We start from the raw sequence: 15,252 nt of genomic DNA, 5'->3' as shown, positions 1-15,252 counted from the left end.
AGTCACCCTCCTGCTGATTTCAAGAACTAGAAACTGAGGGAAGTAGGGCCTTGTCGAGGAGGCTCGGGGTCTTTCAGCAGACAGGTAGCCTTGTTGCTTTAATGGGATAAGACCTGGTCGGAGAAGATTCGAGGACATGAAAGTATCAGGAAGGCCGTTCTGTGTGAGTCCAGGGGCCAATCCGCCTACAGGGCAGTGTCTATAATGGAAATAGCCTGGGTGTCGGTGGGACTCCTAGCGCCGCCGGGGTAGGAGCTGTGACTCCCTGGGCAAGTTCCATGAGCCCTCTGCACGCCCCCCCCCACCCCCGTTCCCTCCTGTGAAGGGCGGGGAGAGTGACTCCTTCCTCCAGCAATCGTAAGGAAGAAGATGCCGTACAGCACCCTGCCCCACCCCCAACACTGCAGCTGTGCTCAGTATTCTGTTATCTCAGACTGTCTTACAAAGGACAGCCTGAGGTCACGGGCTGGCTCTCCCTGGCATCTCTTTAAAAAGTTAGGGAAATCTCTCCCACAATCCATCAACCATCAATATATCCAAAAAACACATTTTGCACCCGCTTCCTATTTTCAGCAGGTACCATCCCTGCTAGAAATACAGCTCAAAAGCCAGGTGGCCCGCGGTGTCAGAAAGCAGCTCCTCTCTGTCACCTGAAAGCTCGCACCTGCCAGCTCAGTGGAGAATCTGCCCAAGTTCACTCTGTTCCTAACCTTTGTAATTTCCTCCACACTTGAATATCTTTTTTTTCCCCCTTTAATACTTTATTTATCTCTCACCAGTTTTTCTGACACACCTGCAGGGACATCCCAGTGCTGAGCACACCCTCCTGCTTCCTTCCCAGTCCTCGGGGTCTCCGTCCTGAAGGCCTGGGGTTCTGTGGGCCACTGGAGTGTGGGAAGCTTAGTCAGTGCCCTCCCTCTGGGGTCAGATGTATCTAGGTTTCAATCAGTCTCCACTATGTGACTAAGTCTTGTGTATAAGGTGGGTGTGATATTGGTACCTGCCACATGAAGCTGGTGGGGGCCCTGGGGCCCAGTGGAGAAATGCTCGGCAGGGCAGCCCAGGGCAGGAACCAGGACCCCGAGCAAGGCCTCATCTCCTGCCAGCTGCCTGGTAACCAACTTTCAGGCCATCCTACCCTGTCCAGTTTGCATGCTGTTGCCAACTTCTATTTCTCAAGTTTGACTTTTATCATGTTGTCCTTCTACTCAAGAAAATCTTCAGAAGTCCCCCTGGATGAGTCTTGTGTTTAAAGTCCTTCAGGCAATAGCCTCACAATTCCCTCCCTCTCTCCTCTTGCACTCCTCTGCCTCCACATTCCCGCTCCTGCTCCAAACATCGGAGGAGTCTGCAAATATCTGGAGATGCCAATAGGACCGTGACCCAGCCACAGGCTCGCAGGGCGCTTGGTCAGGTCACCAGGGTCCAAGGGAGCCCAGAGGGAGAGATGAAGCCCTGGGAGGCAGAGATCTGAACCGCGTCTCCAAGTGTGAACAGGGCTTCAGCTGGGGGTGTTCAAGTCAAAAGGGATGACAGTCCCTGAGGGCCAAGAAGTCTGGAGAGGCTGAAGTCTGGGGTGTCAGTAGGTGGTGAGAAGTGATGCGGGTGGCACCTGGCTCCTGGGTCAGCCCAGGGCTTGGAGTTGCAGCCTGTGGGCAGTGGGAAGTTCCTGACCATTCTTATGCAAGGATGTAACTTCATGCAATTTTCAGAGAAAAGATCAGTTTAATGGTCATACAAGGATTTCATAGTTATTATAGAGAATTGAGAAAATATAGAAAATACAGAAAAGTAAGAATTTAAAAATTCTGTGGCCCAGAGACAAACATGGACATTATCATATTTATTTCTCGTTCTTCCCCTCTCTTTTATGAGGGCTCTCTTCATTTAATCCTCACAAGTCTAGGCTATAGACAGCACGATTGTTCACATTAAGAAGCTTCTCTGGGTCAAGGAAGCGCTAAGTGGCAGAGCTGGACCTCAGGCCCGGCCACTGGGGCTCCAGCACCTGCGTCTGAACCCCTGGGCCTCGCTGCTGCCCGGCGGTTACACAATCAACTCATAGACCGCTACACAGAGAGATGTAAAACTTTGTTTAAAATAGTTTGGTGTCCTAATTTTCTGAATTGTGGTTTTAAAAAGAATTTTGGTGGGCGCATGAAGGAGCTATGTAGGTGGGGAGCAGTTTAGAAGCTTGGTGGGAGGGAGATGAGCTAGATGGGCCACTCACAGCACCCCCCACAGCTAAGGTCTGCGGAGAGAATGAAGGCAAGGAAGGGCTGGCAGCTACGGAGCCATGCAGCAGGCAGACACAGCCCGCCTGATGAACCCATGTGTGTACGTGTGTGCACAAGTGTGGGTGTCCGCGTATGTGTGTCCCTGCATGTGTCTATCTGGGAGATAGTCACGAAAAGGATGCAGTGCAGGCAAATCCTGAGGATTCTTCACTGGGCCTATGGGTGGTTTGTAAAGCCGTTATGGGAGGGGAAATGTTTGGGAGACAAGGCAGGGGGTGAGTCACTTTGGGACCTCAAGAGAGGGTGTGGTCTGCCAGGTGGCGGTTGGAGACACCCAGGCGGAGTTGGCTGCACTGTTCATACTGAAGTCAAGGGACATGAGGTTCCCCGGGAAGAATAGACAGAATAAAAAGAGGAGACGTCTGCAGAGGAAGCTTAGGGATGCAGTCAGACAGGACAGCAGAGCTGATGGTTAGATCTGGAAGGGGCCAAGAGAGCAGATATCACAAAGCAGGTTGGGATGGGAACAGGAAGAGGCTGCTGGACTCAGGGCTCTCCTCCCCAAACCCCCATTCTGCCAGGCTAATCACTCACCCACCTCTCAAAATCATTTTTACATGTCCATCTCTCATTTGCTTCATTGTCCAGCATGGCATGTGTGTCAATGTGTCTCTAAGACCTATTTATATGCCCCCATCCCCCAGCAAGCCCTCCCGACCTGCTTGGCGTGTAGCACTCTGCCCCTCCCCTGCACACACTGTCATTTCCCATTTCCTCCCAAGACTCCAGGTGTCTGGAGCAGGGGCCCTGCCTGCCTTGGAGCCCCCCAGTGCCTGATGACAAGGTGCTGATTAATTAGCTGCTTATAACCCATAGCAGATAGCATATTATTTTACTTGTATTGTTTGTCTTTTTAAGAATATGTTTTCTCTACACCAGAAGCTCCCCTGCCCTTCCTAGCTGAGCCCCAGCTTTGTGAATTCTTCCCATGGCATATTCCCCCCGATTGGCTTGGCATTTTGCTACTTGACTATTACACATGCAGCCTGGGAGCTGCAATGCATCTTCTGTCCACTTGCCTTTTCTCATTTGCCACTGGTCTCTGTCCCTTCTGTCCCTCCACCTCCTTCACTCCCAGCTGAGTACATTCCTTCCAGGATGCCATGTCTACCTAACCAATGAATTCTTTGTAGGTGTTCACTAATCTGATGGGATTAAGATGGGTGCAAGTCTGCTCGATTCCTTCTTTTGGCACAGAACTCAATGACTTTCCACCTGCCGTCCAGACACTATAGTGGCAGGTGAGAGATTTCCATTGAGAGTGTCACTTCACCTTGATTTCCTTTAATCCTTGTAGGTTCCCTGTGGAGCCAGGAGCCCCCACTCACATACTTGTGTATATGTATATATATGTATGTATATGCATGTATATGTATATATATGCATGTGTATGGATATGTGTGCATGTGTATGGATATGCATGTGTGTATATGCATATGATGAGCAGCAGTAGTAGCTTTGATTACAATGGTGTCAATAATAACTACCATTGTGTGTGTGTGTGTGTGATTAATAACTACCATTTTCTAAGCATTCTCTACATGCCAGGCACTACACAAACAGATTTATACATGTTGCTTCATTTAGTCTCCCTTCCCTGCCCACCACTCTTCCACACCCTGTGGAATCTTGGGGTTCCTCTTGAATCATTGCAATGCTGGATAGAAATTTTTGGCTTTCCCAGAGGGTGTGATGCGGGCAGACTCAGGGACTTTCTGTGACCAGCACAGAAGCTTTGGAGGAAGTCATGGCAGCAGTGAAGTGAGATGACCCGATTCTGCTCCATGTCTGTCTCTTACCACCTGTCCCTCAGAGAGAGCCACCGGGTCTGGATGCCACAGGCCAATTTGGGGAAGCATTGGCTTTTGACATGCCTCCAGAGATCCAGTGCCTATGAAGCAAGGGTCTGTGACAATATTCCACTAAATAAGCAAGGCTTGATGGAGTTCTAATTAAATTAAAATGAGAATACGAATTTTAAGAGGGTGTTTCCTTTCTTTAAACCTCCAATTCCTGCCTCAGGCTAGGAACATTCCAACTGGAAAGTGGTAGAAAACCAATGGTGTTGATGTAGAAAAATACAAAATAAAGGAGTAAATACTCCCTATTTCCCTAAATTGTTTGAAAAAACATTCAGTTGAGGAAATTTAAAAAAGGGGGAACTTTGCTGAGAAATATGACTGGATCTGGGGGCAAGCAGACATTAAATTTGGTGTTGAAGGTCAGTTAAGTGGCATGAAACACTGGCAGGCCCAAGAGAAGGTAAAAATAATGCCTTTTAGGACATCCTAGGTTTCACAGTGATGTTCCATTTTGAAAAGGCATAATACACACACTAAAATAAAACGTGATTTGAAAAGTACAACCCACGGGCGCGGGGAGGGAGGAGTGCGGTGTGAGGAGCCAGATGGCGGCGGGCGGGGCTGTGGGCGGTGGGTGCAGGAGGGGCCGCGAGCTGCGCTGCAGTGGCAAAGCTGATGCGGGAGGCTGAGAGGTTTTGTTTGGTGCTGAAGGATGGTGTCTTAGCTCAGGCTGCTAAAACAAAACGCTGGAGATGGGGTGGCTTTCAAAACAGCAGAAATGTATTTCTCATAGTTCTGGAGGCTGGGAAGTCCAAGGCTGAGGCTCTGACTTATCCGGCCTACGGGAGGGCCTCTTCCTGGCCTGGGGGTGGCTGCCTTTAGCTGTGTGCTCATGGGACTTCTCTGTGCTCCAGCAGAGGCAGCAAGTTCTCTGGGGTCTCCTCTTCTCAGGAAACCAATCTTGTTGGATCAGGGCCCTATGCTTAGGAGCTCATTTACCCTTGATCACTTCCACAAAGACCCTAACTCCAGATTCCGTCACACTTGGGGCCAGGGCTTCGACGGCTGAATCTGGGGAGGGTACAGATGGATTCGTTTGCGAATGGTGTAGGCTAAGGGAAAGGGGCAGTGGAGAGAGGAAAGATGCAACCCAGAGGGAGGGACGGCTGGAAAGGAAGAGGGGACTAGGGTAGCCTTGGATGGGACTGCTGGTGTCAGGTGGTGGAGGGAGTGGACAATTTCTCAGTAAGTCAGGAGGCCAGTTTATCTGATAAGTGGGAACGGGTTTGGAATTTGAGAACAGTGAAGAGATCCAGAGGAACCTCCACAGGAATGAGAGAAGGAATCACCTGGTGGCTGCCAGCAAAGCTAGGCTGACATCACGGGCCACCCAGGTGCCAGCTCTGACATTGCCTTTTTATGGGGGTCTCACCTGCCCACCCCGTCTTAATTTTCTGCACAGCACTTAACCATATCTGATTAGTTTCTAATTCCTCCCCCAGGTGCAAACTCCACGAGACCCCGGGTCACACTGCCTTGCTCACTGCTGTACCGTTAAGACTTAGGCACCATAAAGCCAAAGAAGTCTCTGCTGGCTTCACAGGTGCACGGCTGTGTGGCACCAATGAGAAGGATGTAACAATCCGCCAGGGTCACTCACACCCTCAGGACCAAAACTGCGGCAGAGAAAAGCTACCCAGGCCTGTGTGTTAGCAATGTGGGAATGGCAGAGAGGAGCCCACGGGGAAGGAAGGAGGGTGCTAGTGAGTGGGCTGCAGAGGTGGCGGCCACTGAGGTCCGGCTGAGTGAGAAGGGAGAGAAGACAAGACAGGCAGGGAGTAAGGAAGGCTCAGGGAGGTGGGAAAAGAGGAAGCATCGAAGGGTCAAAGAGCATGCTTAGTGGGAATAAGTAGGAGAGTAAGACACTCTGTCGGAAGAAAACTGGAGCGGGAGGTAGCTGAGCCGGCGAGGTGCTAAGCGACAAGGTCCGGCCTGCATCCTGGACAGGAGGAGGCTGCCACCAGGAAGGAAGGTGACAGGTACCGAGGTTTAGCCCATGGAGGCGCCCGAAGCAGGGCAGCCTTTCCTAACATGTCCCAGGAATGGAACTCGGATGGTTGACTGGTGCTCTGTGGTCAAGTAAGTTTGGAAAACATGAGTTAGAAAACTGATTCACATATTCCAAGTATTCTACAAATCTTTAAAATACTTAAAAAGACTTCAAAAGGAAACACAGTGTTTCTCAGATTCATTTGACTGACCAATCCTTTTTATTTCCCTCCAGAAATATCTCTGGGTCTACTCTTCCCCAAGAACGGAGTGAGGTCCCCCAAACTATTCGTTCATACCCACTGGGAATAATTTGAAATGCAAATTCTCAGGCCCCACCCCAGGCCATGATCAGAAACTTGGGGCAGAGGTAGGAATCTGTGTTTTAACAAGTCTTCCAGGTGATTCCGATGCATACTAAGCCCAGAATCACTGAGCTGGAAAATACTCTGGAGAAGATGGATCCGTGTTCAAGTTTGGGGAAGCCTGTTCATTAAGGGGCTAGCTAAGGCATTCATGTTAATGCTGAAGTCATGGAGTGTGACTGCAGATGTTGAAACGGAGAAGAAAAATGTGTGTCCAATAGTAATGTGCAGATTAAGATTGTACAATTTAGTACTAGCCTAATTAATAAATCACATCAAAATATTAATGAAAATGACTTTGGACTGCCTATTCTTTTGGATTATTCATACTGTTATGTCTGTTAGCCTGACTCAAGAGCTGACTCTTCTCCAACATACTGTGTCAAGTTGTTGTGGGGGACAGGGAAGTAAAGAAATGGATTGGAAAATGATTTCTCTTCTCTTCTCCACCTTTTGACAGTTACTGAAAAGTAATTATGAGGCCAAAAGGTAGACAGCAAAGGAAAGAAGAAAGCACAATCATATAGCAGCTGTATTGCCAGCTCTTGAGTAACCAAAAATGGACCCTAATTACTTGTACTGTATGTGTGGCTATATAAACTCATATTTAAAAACTTATTTTAAAAGCAATTATTTGCAAAGAGCTTTACAAATCAATCAGCTCAAGCTTTACCCATGTCTATAATAAATGGTTGTTGGGTTAACACAGAAATTTGTCAAAAGGTATAATTTTCAGATGTTAAGAAATGTATTTGTCCTACTTCTTGGCAAAATAATTTGGAAAGGTGTTTACCATACATTTATAGTTTGCAGAAAAGCTGTCAAAAATATGTAACGTGCATACTTCAACTGTACAATGAAAAAAGTGTGAGTCTAAAAAGAATCTGAGTGTGTGTTTTCAAAAGTAAAATTTGAACCTCGTCTGAATCTTAAAATGCATTTGACTCAGAATTTTCTTTAAGAGAGAAAAAGAAACAAAAGACCCCCTTGAACAATTATGCAGAGCTAAATGATTGAGCTTTTTAAAGTGCTTAGTTAGAAATAGTCTCTGTTTCTACTGCATTTAGACATAAAGACATACCAGAAATGAAAGAATAACCTTGTGCAAAGATTTGCATGAGCACAGAGGCTTAGATGGAAGAAAAAAAGAGACAAGAAATGTCCCTGATCTCTTAGATGGGAGTTCATAGAACCACCATTGTGTTTCACTCAGCCCTGGTTTTTTGCCCAATAATATGCATGACTGTCAGGGTCCTGGTGACTCACTGGTCATGAGCTCTGGTAGCTATTTCTAAGTGGGGATGAGCTATGCTGGAAACAGGTCTAGATGAAGATCTGCTCTTCATATAGAAAACCACTTGCAGTTCTTATATGGCTAGTTTGACTTGCACAAACTTGGAATGATCCATTTCTCCACAGTTTGAGTCTTTGAAATACAGATCTGTCAGCCACTGAGGAAGGCTATATTCTGAAAATTTGGCCCACATTTAGAGTTGTCTGTTTTCCCAAACTTCATTGGGGTATACCGCAAATTCTGAAACCTGCCTTCCGCTGCAGGCTTGGAATGGCACTTCTGATCAGGGAGAAGCTTAGTTCACATTGCTGGTGAATTTCTTTCACGGCGGTGAGATCCTGGACTCACAGGCAGGAGGGCTGTGCCAGGAGCTGGCCCTCCTGCAGGAGAGGAAGGTAATGGCCATTTTAACACGTGGATCTTCCTACCTCCTCAGGAGATGGCATGCGATGACTCTCCTGAGAGGAAAGCCAACAGGAGCATGACCCCATCTTTACAGCCAGTCACCATGTCTTAAAGTGATTCTAAGGCTAAAAACCCTTAAAGGTCTAACGATCCGGATGGAAAAGTTACAGGGCGATAACATCTAGCATTTTTTCACATGCCTTATCTTGTACAATTGGAACAGAACCCCTGAATCTTCTCACTGTTGATTTATCTCTAAATCACTCTGGCAGTTACAGCTGGGCCCATCATACAGCACTTTTATATATTATAGTCTCCCCATTAATTTGTTTTCTGTGTTTCTTATAGAGTGGGGCATAGAGAAAATATTTTTTTCAGTTGGTAAGACGAGGAAGTAACCTCACCCACCTTAGAGGGTGGCTGAGAGGATTGGAGGGGTCCATGCATGTGAAGTCTGTAGCACAGGATAGTACTCGTTAATTATTAACTATCAGTGACAGTCATTATTAATAACCGGCTGGGGTGCCTGCAATTTAAGAGCACAGATGTGGAAGCCTGAGTGTGTTGTCCTTAACCGCTCACGAATATGCAGCCCCGGGGCAAGTTACTTAATACCTCTGTGCCTCGATTCCCTCATCTCAAAACTGGGGTTACCAATAGTTCTGTCCTCTTTGGTGATGGATGAGGATTCAACATGTTGTAACTTCTCTGGGGAAAAGCCTGGCACATAGCAGCACAGTACTGGTGTTGCATATTTAATCCTTACAACAGCCTCTGAGGTGGTGGTCAGTACCTACGTTTGCACAGACAATGAAGCCAAGGCTTAGGATCACACAGCTAACGGCAGGTCCACAGTTCGAGACGACTAGAAGAACAAGTTCATTTCACTCCCCCACATGAGAGGGTCACATGTGGGTCTTCAGCTGCACAGCTCCCTGCCGCACATGCCTCTGATGAAATGAGTTACCGCATTTACTAGTATTTCTGATGACTAACTGGCAACCCAGATGCTCTCAACCCACAGCATGTGGTAGCTCCTCGGTGCTGGAGATTGACAGCGCTTTCCTGTACTGATTTGCTGAAAAAAAAGAGACTCCTTACATAACTGGAAAACTGGCAGCAGATTTTAACAAACCATGGTGCCTGCTTTCTCTCCTCTCCCAGACCCATAGCACAGGGGTAGATGGGTGACCCCCACCTGAGGTCTCTTCCAGCTGCCCCTGTTGAGCCTCAGGTGTTCCTGCAAAGGGGCCCAGGGAAGTTTTTTAAGTTGACTCAGACCTCCTTTGCCACGGAGGGTGAGGCAACCCTGAGAGAGGACCACAGGCTACTTCAGGAATTTGCTTGTGAGTGTACACCGCTGCCATCTGCTGGATGGAATGGGCATCAGACCTGATCCCGTGTTTCTTTGCTATGTAATGAGCAAACTCGTTGATTCCCATTGTGAGTTCAGAACCTAGAAGTTCATCATTTCACAGCATCAATTCCACAGGTCTGCATATTTTGGAAATCTCATGACAACTGTGCACAGAGGGACCTTCCCCTGAGTGATCAAAGGGTAGATTTCTGGCATGGTAAAATGATAGCATCTTTGAAGCAACCTCCTATTTGGCATTATTAGTTCCCCAGATCAAATTTGTCTGTTCCCAAATGGTTAATCTAATTGGTTAGAAGAAGCCCACAAGCATCAGGCAAGGGCATCTGCAGAACCTGGACCCTCTTGTCAATGGCAAAAAGTACTTATAGGAAAGCAGAATCACTGCCTGGCTTTATTCTTGTGTTTTCTGAAATTCTGTGTCCATGTATCCAGCGGTTATTTATTGAGCACTTATCCTGTGTGTGAGGCGGCATGTTAGGAACAGAGAGAGCAAAGATGAACATAGTTCTCACTCTTAATAATATCATATGGGTATTTTATAAGCACTTGTATGTGCCAGGCATATACATCCCATTATATCTCATTTAATCCTCAGAACAACCCTAGGGCCTATTATTATCTTATTTACAATGATCTCATATTATTATCTCATTTATAGTGACTATTACTATCTCATTTACAGTTCAAAAAACCAAAGCTAAGAAAGATTAAGTAAATTACCCAAGATAATTAGATAGAGAGAATGGGATTTGAATGTGGGGTAGTGGGAGTGGGTACACAAAGGAGAGAAGTGTTGACCACGTGGACCAATGTAGCTTTTTTTTTCCCACACAGTCTGGGTCTTGTGTTTCCCACACATTTTCTGTTCCATTAGCCACAGATTCCCAGCAAAGTGAAAGGGCTCCAAAGCACTAAGTGATGCCAGCAGGAGAGGCTTCATAAAGATTTATCAGGAAGAATATCCCTTCCTCTAGCGAGCATTTGAAATCTATCTAGTTAACATTCTCTTCAGTACATAACTCTTCCTCTTAACAGCAGCCTCAACATCAGAAGCAAGACCTGAATTGCTGTCACTTCTCGTTGGATGGAAAACCAATCAGTATATCGGTCAGCCTGACAGAGCGTGGGGGAGTGCATGATTTGCTCAGCATGAGCTAGGGGGCAATTCAGAGTACGGTTGCAACCATCTCAAACCGTTTTTTCCCCCTCTCTCTCCCAGTGCAGGAGTGGGGTGCCGGCAGGGAGACACCAGGGTGGGTGTTGGCGGGAAGGTGGAGAACAGCGGGAGGATGAACGGAAGCTGGTGGCAGAGAAGAAAAGCAGCTCTGTGCCAGGTGCCCACAAAGGTGCTCAGAGAGTATCTGCTGGACAGAAAGACCCAGGGGTGCAGGTGGGACAGGAGAGTGGTTAAGGGTAGGTCGGTGTCTGCAGCCAGCCTGCTGGGCTAGCATCCCTCCTCTGCCGCTCACAAAGTCTTTGACCTCCAGCAGGTCACGTAATCTTTACAATCCTGAGTGCTTTTTCCTGGAAGTTGGGGTTGCCTCACAGTGTTGTTTTGGAGGTTCAGTGAGATAGTCCAGACTGGCCTCTACTACATGCAGAAAGAGGCCAGAATTTGGGGGGTCCTTCCCCAAAATAACTCTTTAGGGTTGCTTGATGCTTCTTATTTGCACACTAGTTTGCCATCCATACTGTTATTTTTCTTCTCAGTAACCCTACAAGGCAGGCTGGAGAGAGATTATCATTCCCATATTTCCAGAAGAAATGGGACCCCAGGTTTCTTGGCTAAAATGTTTTTCAACCAGAGCCTGCCCTCAGGGTCACCCACATGAGAACCGCTAAGTAGAGGACCAAGAATTGCATTTATGTAGCAAATCCCTATGCAGACAGTGATATTCAAATGGTTGCATGGAAATAACTGAAACCTGAATTTCCTGGAAGGAGCTCCAGTCTGAAATTTCCTGGAAGGAGTACACCAGACAGGAAAAAAGCTATTAGAAAGCATTCACAGCAGACTTCTTTTCCTGAAATTCTCTTTCTAGTAAGTTTTGATGTTGAAAGAAAAACTGAATGCTTAATTTTAGATTATCTTCAAATTTATCAACTGCTGAACAGTCAGTGCCATTTGGGTGGTAAATACATGGGGCAAAATGCTATTTCCTGGTTGCTATCCATGGCTGTGAAGCCCCACAGGAGGGAACAAACTTTAGGGAAACAGGAACAAATGGAAAGAAAGGAGAAAATATTAGAAATGCCAAAAACAATGTACACTTAAGTATGAAAATGCTGCATTGAGACAACGGTAGCCAAGGATCAGTACAAAAAGTTCAGGACACAGGTAGGACACATGCACTAAAACCTAACTCAAGGAGAGAAAGCACACTTCAATAAACTCAAATCAGACCAAACTTCACAGTGTTAAGGTCCTTAAACGTTTTTTTTCAATGAGTAATCTGCATTATTGTGCCAGTTATTTGCATGCAAATCGGCTTTTAAAAAGCATGGTTGAGCACCTAAGTTTTATAATCGTTTAATACAAGTTTATGGTATTTTTAACACAATTAATTTGCACTATAAGGCACAGACTTAATTTTGTTTCAGAAGATTAACCATAGGCCTATTCAAATGATGCATTCCAACCTAGCTGGGGATAGATAAATGAAACATTACAATGTAATTTATGAATGAAAAGGCATCCTGGATGACAGGCTAAGAGTGGGAGATCAATGCCTGACACTTGGTAGAGGCTCCATCCACAATGGAGAGAAGGAGGAATGACCTTGGTTTCCCTGGTGAATTCAGTTACACAGGATGAGAATGGGGCTAATCATTGCTATTCATTCTGGCTACGAGAAATGAGGTAACAGGTGCAAAATCTACCCAGTCCAGAATTCCAGTGTCTGTTCGGTTAACATGTCAGAAACCTAGGCTGAAACCAAGAAATCCATTTGACATGTCTCTCTTTCTCTCTCCTTGTTCACCCATAACCAATCCTTTTACTGCATTCTGCCAATTTGACCTTCTAAATGGATACTGAATCCTTCCATCCCTGTTTCCCCTACCACTGCCGGAACTCCATCTATATCTCCTTTTGCCTGGATGACTGTAACAGTCTTCCAAGGGTCATGCTTCATCCACTCTGGGCCCCTCTATTCACTGCCCACAGTAACACTGGAATTATCCTTTCAAAACATAATCTGATTATGTTCCCTTTTTTTTCAAAGTACTAATCAACCTGCATCTATTTGATTAACATCTGTCTCCCTGTCTGAATCATAAACTCTGGGACACTGGGCACTTTGAATACTTTTTTCTCACCAACATGTATCCAGTGTCTTGTAAACAGAGGGGCACAAATAAATATTTGTTGAATGAATGAATAAACTTACTGAGTACTGACTTGTTATCTTAAAAGATAATTTCTGTTTTGCTTTCTGCATGGTCAACAAACATAACATGATTAACATCTAGTACGTTTCTATGAATGAAAAGCCAGAACACTATTACTGTGCCTGAGAAGACTGAATTCTCACTTCGGCATGAGTAAGCTATTAAAATAAGCATACCTACTAGCATCTGAACATTTAATTTCTATTCCCAAGGTGGTTAATCCTAAAGATGGAGCAAATAAAAGCTCAGTTTGCTTGGAAAATTGTAAATTGAAGTCCCAAAGAGGTGCAGAAATGTAGTTTAAAATCCCACTAAATAAAAACTTTAGTTAATTGATGGTTAATAAGCGTCCTTCGAATGACTCAAGAGCAATGTAAATTGGGTGGGGAGGGGCAGGGTGCGCAGGGAGGTCTTAGCGGAAAACATCACATTTCAGAATTAGAAAACGATCGTTCTGATTTTAGAAACGTTGAGATGAGAAAGCATTTGTGCAAGCAACTTGCTGCTAAACCTAGAGCTAAATGGAAGTTTAATTTTCAATAAGTTCTCTGATATAATACGTCTTTCGATAATTACTTTTACATCTAAAAACAAATTGCTTTGGATAAATAATTGTATGCCATAAGGTCCACAATGCTATTCACCAAATTGAATAATACATTTTCATCATCTAGCAGAAGTCTTACTGCAGCTACTTTCCTAGTACTTAGGTAGTATAATTTGTACAATAATTACTGAATATTCTCCACAATAATATCTCATATCAGAGTAATTTGAATGGTCAGTAAATCACTATTACTTAAATAAGGATGAAACCAAGCTATCATTGCACAGCCCTACTAAGCAAGCCCTGGCAAAGAATTACAAACACAAAATTCTTACAGCTAAAAGAGAGACCTCTAGTGTGTGTTGAAGAACTTTATGTTGTGCTCCAGGCATAATTAATACAGCAAGATCACTGCAGTCATTTTGAATACTGTGGTGGGAGATTTTTTGCCAACTATTATTCATGCTTAATTCATTTCAAATTTTCTTCCCAGCAAATGTATGATATTTTTGCCTAATTCGTTCCCTTCCTTTTATAAACATATCATCTAAACTAATGAAGTTTTCCCTGTGACGCAAAGTTTTAAAATTCAGTTATCACCTTAGCAACCGAATTAGTAAACTTTAAACCTGTCATCATAACAATTGCTAACAATTCTTTCCATCAAGCAGCAGCAGGGCTCTTGAGCTAAACAGTCGTAGTCAGTGTGCAATCTTCTGAACACCAGCCCCTCATGGAAAGCCAAATGCCACACAAACATAGACACGAGGGATAGCTCGGCACATTGCCCATTACCCGGAAGACAAATGGATCCGCTATTTCCAATTCATCAAGTAGGTCAGCTATCAGTTTCCACAGATTCCCACACACGCAGGTAAATTCTTTGATGTAAAATCAGACTTTACACATCATTCTATGGCATTGGCCTCAGCCTTGAAAAATCCTGTATTTTTTCTCCTTCTCCGCCTTAAAAACACATTTGAGAGAAACACACAGAAAATGTTTTTCTAAAAACACACAAAACAGCAGTTCTCTTAAGGAGTCTACTGCTGAGAAGGTAAAAGCATTTTGCTCATTTTTAATTTGCTAAAACAATCCAAGCGTGCTTGGTACCCAGAGGGTATTCTCAAATAAACTTGTATCTCTAGCTGCCAGCTTAGTTGATTGAAAACAGAAGGCAAACGTTTCTTAAAGAATGAGTATGTTAAACTGTTATGTCTCTCCCAGTTCCACCAAGCGCGCGCGCGCATGCACACACACACACACGCGCGCGCGCGCGCGAGTCCAGGATTTGCTTGAAAGCCGCCAGTTCTATGATCTAAAAGGTAATGCAGCGTTCGTACCAAATTAGTTCTGCCCACTGCGGTGCTCCTCTCAGCCCGGAAGCCAGCACCACGGGGACACTGGACAGGCGCTGCGTGCTGTCCTCCACGCACAAAGGTGGCAGCCCCATTTGCAACTTTGCTAACTTAGCTGGCTCCCGCCCAGCCGGCCCCCGAAGCACAGTCACCGTGAAAACGTTTTGGTACCAGAAAACCATTTCCACGACAGTGCGAGTGTTCGAAAGCACAAAGGCAGACACTGGCGACCGCGCTAGCTAGGAAGTTTCGGCACTCGGGGCGGCTGGGCGGAGCACGCGGCCAGGTAAGGGATTCCTGCCCCACGGCTCTGGTCGCCTCTTCCTGGAGGTTTTGGGGCTCGACCTCACTTTTCAACGCTAATTTT

The 15,252-nt window shown here is 45.6% G+C and overlaps 1 protein-coding gene and 1 long non-coding RNA gene across 2 annotated transcripts in view; one reads left to right on the top strand and one right to left on the bottom strand.

Moving 5' to 3' along the window:
- KCTD1 (potassium channel tetramerization domain containing 1) overlaps positions 1–15,252 on the bottom strand; it is a 175,504-nt gene that overhangs the window by 158,901 nt on the left and 1,351 nt on the right. The window lies entirely within an intron of this gene.
- The window catches only part of LOC118926848 (uncharacterized), a 67,728-nt gene continuing 67,291 nt past the window's right edge, over positions 14,816–15,252 (top strand). Inside the window, exon 1 of the long non-coding RNA XR_008998286.1 lies at positions 14,816–15,171. This is a non-coding gene — a long non-coding RNA (uncharacterized LOC118926848). The remainder of the gene's footprint in view (positions 15,172–15,252) is intronic.

The sequence above is a fragment of the Manis pentadactyla genome, chromosome 6, assembly GCF_030020395.1.
Source record: "Manis pentadactyla isolate mManPen7 chromosome 6, mManPen7.hap1, whole genome shotgun sequence".
Lineage (NCBI taxonomy): Eukaryota > Metazoa > Chordata > Mammalia > Pholidota > Manidae > Manis > Manis pentadactyla.
The sequence above is the reverse complement of the archived record's forward strand: the minus strand, read 5'-3'. Positions and strand labels throughout refer to the sequence as shown.